We start from the raw sequence: 15,450 nt of genomic DNA, 5'->3' as shown, positions 1-15,450 counted from the left end.
ACTACATCCACACAGTAGCGCAACAATCTGGAGCAGGGAAGCAGTGGGGTGAAGTGGTTGGTGCTGGGAGCCACACAGTGTGCATGGGGACAACGAGGAGTGTCCCTAGAGTAGCACTGGTCCAGCCCCTCAGACTGCCTGTTAGCAGTCAGAGTCTGCTAGAAGTCCTCCTGGACTGCAGCTTCTGGGCTAGACTCACCTAAGAGGACCCCAGTTCTTTGCTGTGTGAACTAAAGTGTGGGGATGATTGGGAGACTCACTTCACAATGACAGTCCTAATCTGAACCGACAAGTCAGTGTGGCCCTAACCAGCTGCCCATGTTCAAGACAGCCCCAAGTGCTCCCTTCTCTGGGCTTTCATGACCTGGTAAAGGATTTCAGTTTACTCTTCAGGTACATGTAAAACAGGCAAACACATCAACACAGTTCAAATTCAGCCTCACCCTTCATTAAGCATCACATAAACTGCTCCATGAAATTAGGAGGTAAAAATACAAAATGGTAGAGCTCAATTCCTATCTCTACTTCCTAGCTGGTCTTGAGCTTTTTCTGTGCTTGCATCAGAAAAAGTACAGGAACCTTCTTTTCGTTCAGGGGCCAGCCTGGGCAGATGGAGAACTCAGTCGTGTTATATGCAAAGTGGGCACACAAAGTATACTGCCCTCTGGAGAACTTGTCCCACAGACAACTTTTTGACTCCATTTTCTCAAGTAAGGAAAGTGGAAGTTTGTTTGCAACACGTGATACCAGGTAGGGAGCTGGATTGTGGCTGGGAATACATCCAGTTCTGCTATGATTTCTGTTCAGGCTTAGTTTCATTCCTTGCAGAGCCTTACCAAACATGTTCACTGTCCTTTTTAACCCAACAATACTGTTTGTCAGATGAGACAGTTGTGAGCTTTGCCACATCATCAAAGTCTCCAGTCAGGTGATGTGATACCAGTTTTGATCTAGCTATTCACTTATCTTGGGTTGGCTACTTTCGCTGGCTTATCCATTGCATGTCCCAGGAAGTCCTATTTAAATTTCAGTGACTCTTGGAAACCCCAGCATGACTGTCTGACGCACATACTTGTTAACTGTCTAGCCCCTGCTTTGATCAAGTTACTCCAGGGAGACATTAATTACTGGAACTAAAAAAACCCAAGAAATATAGAACTGAAATACTAAACTAGGTCATATGTGATAGCTAATGGAAAGCTGAAATCACTCACAGTTTCCACAGTCAGCATTGCAGAAGCCAATGAGATAGGCAAATGAAGGCAGAGATCCAAAATTTTCTGGTTCCCAGGACATGGCAACTCCCATATGTCCTCATTTAAGATAAAAACTAATTTTCCTCTCAGAACAGCCGTCTTGTCTTTCCTTCCAGAACATGTGTCTTGAGTATGAATTTGAGCTGAATTTGTCCCTGTCTGCTTTTTAAACAGGGAAAACCCACTGGATCACAGACCGCTTAAGACAGTTCATTCTTTGCGGCAATGGGATGTGAGGAGACATAAAAAAAAAAGGTATCTAAAATGCCTTCTGTCTTATAATTATCTTTAAGACACTACATATAAAACAAGATCTAATTCTCAGGTGACATTTTCACTGACCATTTCCTCCTACTAGATATTTTGGTACATCAAATAATTGTCCCTCTGCCAGTCTTTACCTCCTTTCAAGATATTGAGGGCCGCTTGAAGTCAAACAAAATTGCTCCTTTTACTGCTCTTGAAACCAAAAGTAGGGCTGAGGTCCTGGGAGTAAAAAAGCAACAATGACTGGGTCAAACAAACACTTGCAAAAACCTGATGCACGGTGGAGCTATTTTTGCTGCTGCTGAGAGAAACCTCAGATTTCGCACTTGAGCGATTAGGCACGTCCCACTTCCCTCCCGTGCAGGCAGATGCTTCCCCAGCCACCTGCCTCACGTTCTGCTGTCTGCAAACCAGCTCTGATTACCTGGTTTGGTTTTTTTTTTCAAATCTGGATGATTCCAGTCTATGAACCGTAAAGCTGCCTGTGTTCCACAGGTTTCGTTCTCCCCTAGCTTTTTTTTGACCTGCCTGCACAGGGGTAGTTAATTAACTTGCCCACATCCTCTGGATCACTGCTCCTGTTGTAGTTTTGCGTGGCTGGGTTCTGGTGAGGAGGGGGGCTGCTGGGGTGGCTTCTGCAAGCAGCAGCCAGAAGTTCTCTGCAGGCCCCACAGAGCAAACACCAGCCGGCTCAAAGCCAGAGTCGTTGCTGACCAAGGCCAAGCCCATCAGCGACGGTCACAGCACCTCTGGGAATCACATTTACAAGGGAAAAAAAAAATGCAAGCAGCTGCTTTTTGCCACCAGAGAAGGGAGTGAGAAGATGTAAGAAACTGGCATCAAGGCCAAGGAAGAAGATGGGGTAGGGGGAGGAGGTGCCCCAGATGCCAGAGAGAGATATTCCCCTGCAACCTGTGGAGAAACCCATGGTGGAGCAGGTGTGCCCCTGCAGCCCATGGATGATGATGTAGATATCTCATCTAGAGCCCATGGAGGACCCCACGCCGGAGTGGGTGGAGACACCTGAAGGACACTGTGACACTGTGAGAAGCCTGCATTGGAGCAAGCTCCTGGCAGTGAAACCTGCAGCCTGTGGAGGGACCGACCCACACCGGAGCAGGTTTGCTGGGGTACTTGTGACTCTAGGGGGGCCAGGCTGGAGCAGTCTGGACTTGAAGGTCAGCACCCCATGGAAGGGAGCCATGCTGAGAGAGTTGGTGAAGAGCTGATGCCCCAACAGAAAGGACACACATTGGAGAAGTTTGTGGAGGACTGTCTCCCAATTGTGGGACTCCACAGCACAGCAGGGGAGGGGTATGAGGAATGCCCTCCCAGCTAAGAAGGAAAACAACTTGGGAGGAACTGACTGAAACCCCCATTTCCCCAGTCCCCGCCCCTCCTCGTGTCACAGTGAGGGGAAGAAGGGAGCGCAATCATGAATAAAGTTGTCTGCTAAGAAGGGAAGGATGGGGGAAGGTGCTTTAAGATCTGGTTGCACTTCTCATTATCCAATTCTGGTGTCACTGGGTGTGCAGTGCAGTGTAATAAATTAGAGAGTTTTCTTTCCTTTATTCTGTGTTGAGTCTGTTCTGCCTGCGACACTAATTGTGGAATGATCTCTCCCTCTCCTTATCTTGGCTCCTAAGCCTTTCAACATATATTTTCTCCCCTGTCCAGCTGAAAAGTGCAGTGATAGAGCAACTTTGGTGGGTGTCAGGTCACTGCGTGCCCCCTTTTTGGGGCTCATATACACTGTAACGTTGTCATGTTTGACCTGACAAAACAAAATCCATCCTAATATGATAATGCAGGAAAAGGGAAAGCAGAGACTGAGGGATACCTGAAAACTAGTGGCCAAGGCTTGTGATTTTGACTGCCAGTAGCAAGTATTCTTAATAAGATACCCAGAGGATGAGGATGATTCAAATAAAGCAACTAAATCAAAAGAAGCCCTTTTGACTTCATTTTGCATTTTGGATGAAACCACATAAGCAACACTTGGTCCTCTGCCAACTCCTCCACCCATGACAGCAGCTCTCAGAGGTGGCTTCACTTGCCAGCTGCAACCTCCAGCACCCTTACTGACTTTCATCGGTTTCCTTCCTCTCTTTTTAATCTCCTTCCTATTATTTTATCAGCAGTGTAAAGCAGGTCTTTGATCACCATGTAGTTAAGCAAAGCAAATTGTCTCAGGCTATTTTTTCTTTCACTTAGAACCTAAACAATCACTAGCTTTCCATTTAATATTATTTATTTACTCATGACCTTGGTAACAGACTCCACAAAAAGCCCTGCAATATAGCCAAGATTATATCCCTTTTTTGCAATGATGATTCCTTGCAATTTTTAGCATTAACAGGAAGTGATTTCAGTGTGGGTGGTATAAAGGGAGCAGTGACCCATTTATAGAAAATACTGAGTTCCATCATTTCATGAGTAATCATGTTAGTCAACCTGTTGCTCTGAAAAGAGAATCTGGTTCTCTTTCATAATATGCTGTGAAGTGAACATGTAAAAAACTCTGCCATACTTCTGGGGCACATCTTCCACACAGGGGATTAATCTTCAGGGTGCCTGGTATTCTTAAAATTCATGCCTCTATGCAATCACTTCAAAAATTGTCACTCATTGGTCTTCGCTCACATCATCTGTCCTAGCAGGAGGTCTGTACAGATGAGCAAGGAGTTTCTGAAAAGGTAGTGTGCAGAAGCAGAGGCAGATGTCCTAGCAATATAAAGCTGCTTTTCAATCTTGCAGGGATAGGGTTAGAGAAGTTGAGCCAACCTGGAGTTGAGTCCATTAAGGGATGTGAATGGCAACAAGAAAGGATCTACAAGTGAAAGGAAAACTACAGAAACCACGGGCCTGCTGCTGAATGAGACAGAGGATTTAGTGTCAAATGGCACCGAAAATGCTGTGTTACTCAATGCCCTCTTTTCTTCAGCCTTTACTAGCAAGATCAGCCCTCAGAAATCCCAGGACCCTGAGACCAGAAGGAAAATCTGGAGCAAAGAACACTCATCCTTAGCTCAGAAGGACCAGCTTAGTGAGCACTTTAACCAATTGGACTTTCATAGATCCATGGGCCCTCATAGGATGCATCCATGAGTTCTGATGGTGCTGACAGATGGGAAAGATTCCTGATAAATAGAAAAAAGCAATCACTCCAAAAAGGGGAAGAAGGGAATTACAGGCCTCACTTCAATTCCTGGGAAGGTGCTGAAGCAACTAAACCTGGAAACCTTTTCCAAATACATGAGATCATTCTCAGCCAACCTGATTGCATTCTACAACAAGGTGTCTTTCTGGAAGGCCTTTGACGTTGTCTCCCACAACATCCTCAGAGACAGGTTGACAAAGTATAGGTTGGACAAGATTTGGAGTGTATTGAAAACTGACTGAACTATTAGGCCCAAAGTGATGTGATCCATTGAACTAAGTCTAGATGGAGGCCAGCAACTAGTGGTGTACCCCAGAGGTTGATACTGTAGCCAATACAGATTAACATCTTCATTAATGGGCTGGATGCCAGGTCAAAGTGCAATCTTGACAAATTCACAGATGGTAATAAACTGTGAGGAGTGATTGACCCATTGGAGGGTTCAGTTGGCCCTCAACAGTCTGGAGACTTGGGAAGAGTGGAACCTCGTGAAACTCCTCAAGAGGAAATTCTAAGTCCTGTGTATTTGGAAGTGTAACATTGGGTCTAGTACATGTTGAGGGTTGATTGGCTGGAAAGAAATGCTTCAGAAAAGGACCTTGGTGTCCCCAGTACAAGAAAGATGTAGACCAAATCCAGTGCAAGGCCACAAAGGTAATTAAGAGACTGGATCAGCTTTTATAAAAGGAGAGGCTGACAGCCTGGAGAGGGCTCAGGGAGATCTTATCCATGTATGTAGCTCACTTATGGGACTAACAATGACGGAGCCAGACTCTTTTCAGTGACACCCACTGACAGGACAAGAAACAATGAACAGAAATTAAAAAAGATGAAATTCAATCTGAGCACAAGAAAGAACTTTTTACTGTGAGGACAGAGTAGCACTGGCACAGGTTGCCCACAGACTTTGTGGAGTCTCCGTCTATAGACATATTAAATACTCAGTTATACATAGTCCTGTCCAACTGGCTCTGTTTTACCCTGATTGAGCAGGGATATTAGACTAAATGGTTTTGAGAGGTGCCTTCCAACATCAACCCTTCTGTGATGCTGACATAGGAAATGTCACACCACTTTACATTTACACATCTGAAGTACTGGAGTTCTGGTACCTCCCTATCCCCCATTTCCCACAGAGGTGGTAGAGTTGGAAAAAAGAGTGAAGCTGCAAAGTCAACCAGAGGCAGACAGCAATATTTGTGAGGGAAATAAAATGAAGAGAATGGTGCTTTACAACTTGGAGAAAAGACGAATTACTGGAGAATTGATAAAGCTCTAAAAGTTCATGAATAATGAGATGGTAACTAAGTAGTGACTGTTTGCCTTTTCTCACCACATTGGACTTCCTGACAAATGAAGCTATGAGGCAGCAACTTTAGAACAAACATCAAATGCAACTATTTCTGAAAATATGTCTTCAAACAGTGCAGTGTGATCCATAACGAGCAAGTTGCAACTTGGTAAGTGATACTATATTTTTTGGTAGGCCTGGGTTGCCTGGCACAGCCAACCAGTAAATGTGAAATAAGAATCAGTAGACAGTGGGTAAAAGAGGAAAGAGAGACAAATATCACTTGTCTGCTCACAAGAAGTAGAAGCTGTCATGTCAGGAGGAGGTATGTTCTGGAACCTGAAATGTCAATCAGTATGGATATGAAAGAGGAACGAATTGCACAAAATGTGACCTAGTCATAGATTTTAATATCATATTAAAACCAGGAGAATTGACTTCTTATGTATGAAAAAAACAGTTAATTTTATCCCATGTAGGCATAAAACTCAATAAACATTTACATATCCCCTTCTCTGGACAGATCTGCAACAGCTATACCCAAGCAATAGGTGTGGAGAGTCAAAATAAAATTTAACTCTCTTAACTTGCCAGGCTGATGTCTCTGTTGCAAGAATTTGCCCTGAAGTAGGAAAGTAGGTGTTTTTCCAGATGAAGCAATGATTAACTTGTGTGTGTGTGACATTCCCTTTCTAGCTTTAAAATACAAGCTCAATTGCAGATCCCATACATGATTGTACTGGAGAGTTTTATCACTAAGGAGGACTAAAAGTTTCCGACTGCTTTGCATTTGTTTGCTGGGTATCAATGCAATCTGCCCAATACTTAATTTTCTGAACCTACTGGAAACTGTGACCTTTCATTCATGCTCAGGCGTTGCCTGTTGGGTATCAGTAGCCACAGCAGGTGAACACTCACAGCCGTGAACCCACTGGAAGTGCTGCAGAGAGCAGCGCGTGAAAGCCTGACCCGCAGTGACTTGAACCGGCATCATTCTTGCTCAGCGCTGTCCTGTACCTGCCTGTACCTCCATTTCAGGAGGTCATTACTAGAGCTGCAGAGTGAAGTATCCTGAAGTCAGAAGAAAGAGTCGTGCACAAGCCAAATCCTGTGTTCAGGTACTTCTGTTTGCATGCTGCATATAGCAACCACAGAGAGATGGGTCCAGATAGCAGAAAGGCGCTACTTTGTGAATGGCTTACGAAGGAGGACACAGCATGATGAGCTGAAGTTATATGGACGGTATACACTGAATGAAATGAAGAAGATGGTGTTCTGATAAGGATAGTCACATGGTGTGCAGGGCATTTGTCTACACATTTGAAGTTCTTCACTTTGATAAGGTGATAAGGTCTGTTACTGACGTTAACAGCTCCTATATACAGTTTCAAGTCTTTACCTAAAAGAATAAACATGCTTGGCCATTAGCAGGAATATTTCAGTGTCAACAAGTAATACAAGTTAGTAATTAAAAAGTGGAAATGGAAATGGAAATGGAAATGGAAATGGAAATGGAAATGGAAATGGAAATGGAAGGGAGTGGAAGGGAAAGAAGGAGAGGGGAGAGGAGGGAAGGGGAGAAAAAGGAAGAGGGAGAAGAGAAGAGAAGAGAAGAGAAGAGAAGAGAAGAGAAGAGAAGAGAAGAGAAGAGAAGAGAAGAGAAGAGAAGAGAAGAGAAGAGAAGAGAAGAGAAGAGAAGAGAAGAGAAGAGAAGAGAAGAGAAGAGAAGAGAAGAGAAGAGAAGAGAAGAGAAGAGAAGAGAAGAGAAGAGAAGAGAAGAGAAGAGAGAGAAGAGAAGAGAAGAGAAGAGAAGAGAAGAGAAGAGAAGAGAAGAGAAGAGAAGAGAAGAGAAGAGAAGAGAAGAGAAGAGAAGAGAAGAGAAGAGAAGAGAAGAGAAGAGAAGAGAAGAGAAGAGAAGAGAAGAGAAGAGAGAAGAGTAAATATTATTTCAGTTGGAAAGACCTACAATGATCATTTAGTCCAACCAGGGCTGACCATAAATTAAACCATATTATTAATTGTATTGTCTAAATGCCTTTTAAACACTGACAGGCTTGGGTTATTGACCACCTCTCTAGGAAACCTGTTCTAGTGTTTGACCACCCTCCCTCCCTGTAAAGAAATGTTTCACACTATAAAGTCTGAACTTCCAAAGGGGAAAAAAAATGTTTTGGCTGAAGTTAAACCAAATGGGCTCCTGACAGTCAGTTACACTTTCTCTTTTCTTGTCTACTCACATTAACACCATATGTGGGACCCTTCAACTACAAGTCAAAATATTGCCCTACTCCCACATCTAAACTGAAGATAGCAAAGCAAATTTTATTATTCTGTCAACAAAACAATCTAAAACAATCTATCGGAGATGCAGTAGTTAAGTAGAAGTGCATTTGTGATGATCTTTTGATTACATAATCTTTAAGATTATGTGTGATTAAGAGCTTTAGGATCCTAACAGTATGCACTAATAATAATAACAATCATCAGTATCTTTAATAAGACTATGTAAGTAATTATGGCATTGCAGTCCTATAATGCAGGGAAAGCACATAGGATACCAATAATTTCTGCAACTTTCAGCTACTCTTCTTTGAAGAACTCTGCTTCTTCCATCTCCTATCATTAAATTTTGACCTGTTATTGAAACTTCCAATCCTCTGGCACATCCTTTTGCAAAATACCCAACACAGCTTCCCCTGCTCCTTCCTTGTAAAAGGCAGAGCTCTCATAATTCTGGAACAATTTTGCATTGCAGACAAGGAGCTTGATTCATGTTTCCTAAAAGGATAAAGAAACTTAATGGAATGCAACCTGAACTGGCAGTCAACAAAGATATATGAGACAAAAATGTGACTTATTAAAAAATACATAAACACTAATTGGCAGGGTTACATGGGATGGGAAAAGAAAATTAATAATTTTTAACTCGTAAGAAAACATGTTTTATTAAAGTGAGCATATCTTCTCTGTGTACCTTCCTCACATTTGTAAAAAAATAAACCAAACCCAAAATAACCAAAAAACAGAGGAGAAAATAAGCATCCTTACACCAGTCACCAGTGTTTCCACTGCTAAAAAGAAGCGGCAAATAATGGACCCAATACCAAAGCAGTAACCTTTCCTTCTCCCACTGAAAAGCTATTTCATCCCTCGAATGTCAGTTCTCCCCAAGTCCTCACTGCTGTGCATAGTGAGTGGGACACCACACCAGGAATACCTCAGGGCAGTATTTCATCTCTCAGAATTTGAACTGGTTTTGGAATACATCCAACAGAACTTGCAAGGCAATGAAACACCTCCTAGAAATTTTAGGAGGATACCTGGGAGTTAAACAATGATTTTAAGAGTGGTTCATAGCCTGTCCCGTGAATTACTGGCTGAAATCCCAAGTGGTCTTTCAAATCATAACAGAAATGGCATAGTTTCTGAAAACAAGCTTTTGTGTCCTGCACATGAGGAAACTGTGCATTGACCTATTTATCACAGAGATTCATAACTACCTCTGTCACTGTTTAAGTTTCTGGAGCCTGTAATGGAATTCAGTTCTCATTTAGCAAGTTTGTGTGAAAATGTACTTTCATGGAAGGTGGTGGCAGAAATAAGGGAGGGAAAGAGTACGATTTGGTCTTGATACTTATCCCCCAAGGGTGTCGTGGGAGGGACGAGACTGCTAGAAAAGCAGGTGGGCAGCCAAGAGGGTTTTGCCTGCAATCTACAGATGGTAGCTGGGGCATGAAGAGGACAGGCAAGAGATGCACATCAGGCAGGTGCTGATTTCATGGTGGTGTTTCAGGCTCCTATGCATACTGGTGAGTCCCAGATGGTTGGGAAACTCCATGAAATGCACCCTGGAATTTCCATCAGGTTTCTCTCCCCCTCCTCCTTCCACTGCTGCAGACATAGATGGGGAGGAGATAAGGATTCAGTTTAAGAGCTCTTCCGGAGAAGCATCTGCACATGTAGTTGTATAGGAGATACTGAAACTAAGATAAGAACATTAAGAATGATTTTTTTTTCCATACTACTTTAACTTCTTATGAATGCAGTTGTTTTCATGCATTACAACAAAATGCAGTCATTGGATTTTTCTGCTGCTGAGTGCCAAAGTTGACATTCTGAGTCAAATTAGATTAATGAAATAGAGCTGTGTTGTTTTTTACAGTCATTTGGACTTTTCACTAGAAAAGTCCAAGTGGCAGATGGTTCCTGTTGCATCTTCTATGGCTACAACAGTGAGAGCTACAGCAATGGCAAATCCAGTGCTCATAACCTTCCAGCTACTAGTTCAATTCAAGATGTCTGGCTCCAGTTACAACATGCACTGAATTACCTTGGAAAAAAAAAAAAAAACCCACCAGATTTCACCTGTGGCTTATTTGAAATCACAGAATCACAGATTACAGAATCCCGGAATCACAAGGTTGGAAAAGACCTTTGAGATCATTGAGTCCAACCGTACCCATCCTCTACTAAACCATATCCCTGAGCACCTCATCTACCCATCTTTTAAATGCATCCAGGGTCAGTGACTCAACCATCTCCCTGGGCAGCCTGTTCCAATACCTGATAAGCCTTTTGGTGAAGAACTTTTTCCTAATGTCTAATCTGAACCTGCCCTGGCAGAGCAGCTTGCCAGTGGAGGGTTAGATGCTTTCTACATTTTGTCTCTGTACTCAACAGCAAACTTTTGTGGTGCTTGGAGCCCAATTTATGTGGAAAAAGCAAAAAAGCAACTTATTGTTATGAAATAATGTTAAACTGAGTAGTTGGTAATCTCAGGATGTACTGAGATGACTGCAGATTATTATCTTTAGAAAACATTTTAATCCTTGTCTAAGGTGTTTGTTTTGAAAGATGCAGGTTCCACACTCATTTCATTCACCGGGCAGTTTATTACACTGGCTTTTATCCTTTTCTAGGTAAGATTGACTCTTCACAAGAATAAACTGTCCAAAAATTAAAGCATAATAGCAATTTCATTCTTCTGAAACTACTGAGCAAGGACTCCCTGGAACATAGGATTTCATTTACAGAAGTAGAACTGATCTCTGTTGGTGCGTTCTTTTTGAGAATTTTTATTGGCTTTCTAAAAATCACTGGGTTGGTTTTTTTTCCCCACGTGGAGTTTGACTAGAGAATCAGCATTTCTCACCTCTAACATGCCTAAATTCATTCACAGAAAAATCTGCAAAACTGGTGCTTGGAACTGAGCACTGTGGACTTTTGGTGCGTTGAACAGTTCATTCCAGTTTTCATAACAGATTAAATCTCTCATGAACCCACTGAACTTGCTACTCCTGAAAGCTCCCACATTCCACCATTGCTGCTGACAGTGCCCTAAAAATATTCCAGACTGCAATTATTGTTTGAATAAATTTTAGTGCTCTTGAGTTTAAATCTTGCACAATATCTGATAAAGGCAAAGATATTTTGTACAGTTTTGCTTCGACCTTGAAGTCAGGTATTCAGTTAATTTAAATTAAGATTAAAATCAACAAGAACTTAGGTCAGTTTCAGGGCAGTGCAGGAACTGGAATACAAGAGCAGGGGACCATGAAGGGGAAACACAGGGAACAGGATCTCCTTATGTTGATGTTGCTACCAAGAGAAAAATAGACCTTGGTCACAGTGCTGGATTCATACCCCTCGTGGAGTCAAAGAACGATGAACAGATCCTTTCATGCACGTAGCACTTGCTCTGCACCAGTACAAGCATTTGGTACAGATAGCCAGTCCATAGTTTTCCAGAACTTTGGACAGTAATGGGTTTTGCTAGAGTTTGAGCTTTGGGGATACTTAAACCTTGGTGGATCCTGAAAAGAGCTATGGATTAGCTGTAAAAGTTTATGTGTTTTATCAGGAAAGGGCTCACTCTGAAGACCGTCCTCTGCACAGAGCAGCAAGCACGGAGCACAGATACCAGATCTTGCAGGCCAGGTTGAAAAGAGAGATAAACAAACCCTCTCGCTCTAGGAAGGTCATACTGTTTATTATCTTCACTTCTCCCAGTCCTTGTACAAGCATCAGCTATTTTGAACGCACTCTCCAGAGCAGACATATTTCCACTTTAACTTGGCCCCCGTTTAATGAAGGGCAGATTTCGATCTGACTAAGAGCAAGTGCTCTGCACACAAGCTTGCTGTGATTCTTAAAAAGAGCAGACGAGACACCCCAGCAAGCGCCCAGCTCTCTGAAGCATCGCTTGAGGCTATCCAAGGAGAAGCAGAGGCTCATCTACAGGAGCAGGCTGTTTGAGAGCTGTCCGTTGTTGCACGGATCAAGAGAAATCACTTCTTCCAGTGCCAAGCAATAGCCAGGCAATAGCCTCCAGCATTTGGAAAGCTAAATGGAAGCAGGTTTAGCCTCTGGTGGGTCTCAAAGACCGATGAATTATAACTCTTGAAAATTTGGTTCACAACCCAGCCAGGTTTGATCTAGAATAACTAAAATATCAAGAGCAAGATTTGCTAATTTTCACAAAATATGTAAATTGAACACTTTTTATGACTTACCCCAAGAAACTGTCCTCTATATGTTAAAAATGGAGTGTTTTAAGGCATATCAAACTGCATACACATATTTCTAAGTTGTGTTAGGGACAAGGCATTTCATTGATTGCAAACACACAAAGTTATTTGTGTCTTGCAGTTGACACAAGATAAAGGACAAGCCGATGGCATCATTTGGCTTTGGTCTGTGTCACTACCCAGTCCGAAGTTTTTATATTTTCTCTTCCACAAGTACCTGTGTCTCTTCAGCAATAAGCATAAACAAAGATGGGTGCCAAGTGCCAAGTTTTTTTTCACCTGATGTTCCTTACATGGTGCACCAGAAAAGGAACTGACAGGGTGTCAGAGAGCATTTCTGGCCTTTTCCTCCTGCACGGTGAAACCGGTCCATGTTTTGCCACCTTCCACATCAGCAGCTTCTTGTGGTTATGGGACAGCATTGTGACCTGTGCTTTATTTGACTCACATATTAGGAAATGGAGCACACACATGATCAGCAGCCCTAAAAACAACTCCACCACTTTTAATACTAGAATAATATATTCTGGACTCTGAGCCAGACTGTCAGAGTATCTGGTACCTGTCTGCCCAAATGGAGCCAAGTGAGAATCAAGTGGGATAAACAATAAATATTGTTTAAATATACAAGGTGTATTAAATAAAGAACTCTGGCTTTTGAACCTGAGATCAAAGAGCAGGAACCCCGGTTTCCCAGGCATTAAAGTGACAGATATATAGTCTTGAATTTTTCAGTTAAAATGGTTTTGCTCAAAAGAATAATGGATGTGGATAGTAAAAGTAGATAAAAATCATTAAAAATAATTCAAAGGTGCTCCATAATAGCAGTAAGAGCAGCAAGAAGAACATGGCTTTGTATTTGGACGTTTTCTCACTGCTCCTCCTTTCAAGTTTTATCTTCCTACATTATTCACATTTGTGAAGTAACTCTGTAATGCTATTGATATTATTATTTCCATCTTTTTTATCTGCAGAGAACGTATATTTTCTTGTTTTATCCCCATTTAGCTGCAGTCTCAGATCACATTGCTCCATTTACTAAGTTTGCAGCTCGCTCAATGCTGGTGAAAATTAATCATTAAAGACTATACAATGGATGAAAGGCAGGACTTTCCAGCCCTGTAAATTTACAGCCATTCAGAGCATGCAGCTGCGCCTGGCTCCTCCAGCCACACATAGACCTGAAGATCATAAAATTAAGATGTGAATCCCATATTGGTAAATACATGATCCACTATTACTTGGCTTTTCTGTTTGAGGTGATAGGAGAGCTCATGCTGAGGGTTTTAGCCAGCTTTCTAAAACCCATGCTAGAATTTTCTATCATAATAATCTGAAGACACGACAGTTGACACTTTCACAAATGCCATGCATCTTGACCTCCTGTGTATGGCAATAGGAAGTTCCATTTTTGTGAGGAATCCCCCGTTTGGTGCTGAAAACCTTCAACACAGAGCAGTGCAGAAGTCAGAACAAACTGCTCTCTAATAATGAATCACTGAGAAAAATAAAATATGTCAAAGCTGCTACCCAGTGGTGGGCAGATTCTAGATACCACTCAGCAGCTCTGTCACAGGCAAGAAGAAAAGAAGGTCACTCTAACTTCAAAGATACTGAATCTAGGAAGTCCCACCTAAACATGAGGAGGAACTTCTTTATTGTGAGGGTGGCAGAGCACTGGGACAGGCTGCCCAGAGAGGTTGTGGAGTTTCCATCACACGAGACATTCAAAATCCTCCTGGATGCTGCCCCATGCAGCCAGCTGTAGGTGATCCTGCGTTGGCAGGGGATTGGACTAGATTATCTCCAGAGGTCCCTTTCAACCCCTGCCCTTCTGTGATTCTGTGATCTTTAATGGTATCCTGGTGGTTTTAAACTTCTGAGCATATGTGTGTGTTTGTGCACGCTCACGTGAGTGTGCATGCACGCATCTGTATACATAGGCTCTATATAAATAGATACATAAATATGTGTATATTCATAATTCCATAACAAATTATTGCTGCACTTACATATATGTTATTATTTAACCCAGAGATGAAGTAGACACTTATTGTTCATATTTCTAGATCCAGTGGAATCTGATTTGTAAAGTGACTTCAGTGCATCTCTCAAAATATTGCATAGCAAATAGCCTCTACTGTTCTGGAAGACTATCCTAGCAGTTAGCCTGCTTTCCCTGCTCACTCCACTTGTTGGGGATACTTTACTTAGTATAGATTGCATGCACACAGAAAAGGAGAATACTCACTTTGTAGGTGGAGTTTCTGTCTACATGCAGGTGCCTTCAGATGGCTGACTCCATACCTCTACCATCACAGAACGAGCCCAGATTTGATTTTTTTTCCTTAGATTTAACCAGATCATTAGTGCTAGCTGGTGAGTGTCCTGTCTTACTGATTGTGCCCATCCCAACCTCTCCAGGAGCTCCTGAGAGGCCTTGCCATCCACCAGCACCAACCTCTGCTCAGTGCTCCTCAGGACCTCATCCACTGTGTGTCCAGGAGCAGCTCCAAGAGGGTGAAAGCTCCAGCTCTGTGCTCAGGCTTCAAACAACCTCTTCTGCAGGAGCTCCCAGACATCTAAACACTCATCTTTGAGTGTGAGAACAGGAATGAACTGTGGGGAGTTAAAGTCCTGTACAGACTTCTGAAGAGAAAATAGCATCTACTTAATACTCTGCTGTCACTAGATAAGATGTTGGACTAATGAGTGGCAGCTTCCTGGATCTCAAGAAGGGGTACTTCAGGGAACCCAAGCAAATAAAATGGTTTAGAGTGCCTGAAAAGCTGAAAGCTGGATAAATTTTAAAACTGAACATTTAAGCTTGTGACGAGCTGAGCTGAGGAGTGTGACACAGCCAGGTACAGGCATGGGAAAAGCTAAATCAGCTTCAGCTCTCCCATCCTAGAGACACCAGCAAGGCTACAGTTACCTGTGTTTCACCTT

The sequence above is a fragment of the Gallinula chloropus genome (assembly GCF_964237585.1).
Source record: "Gallinula chloropus genome assembly, chromosome: 1".
NCBI classification, from domain to species: Eukaryota; Metazoa; Chordata; class Aves; order Gruiformes; family Rallidae; genus Gallinula; species Gallinula chloropus.
Note: the sequence above shows the minus strand (reverse complement) of the source record.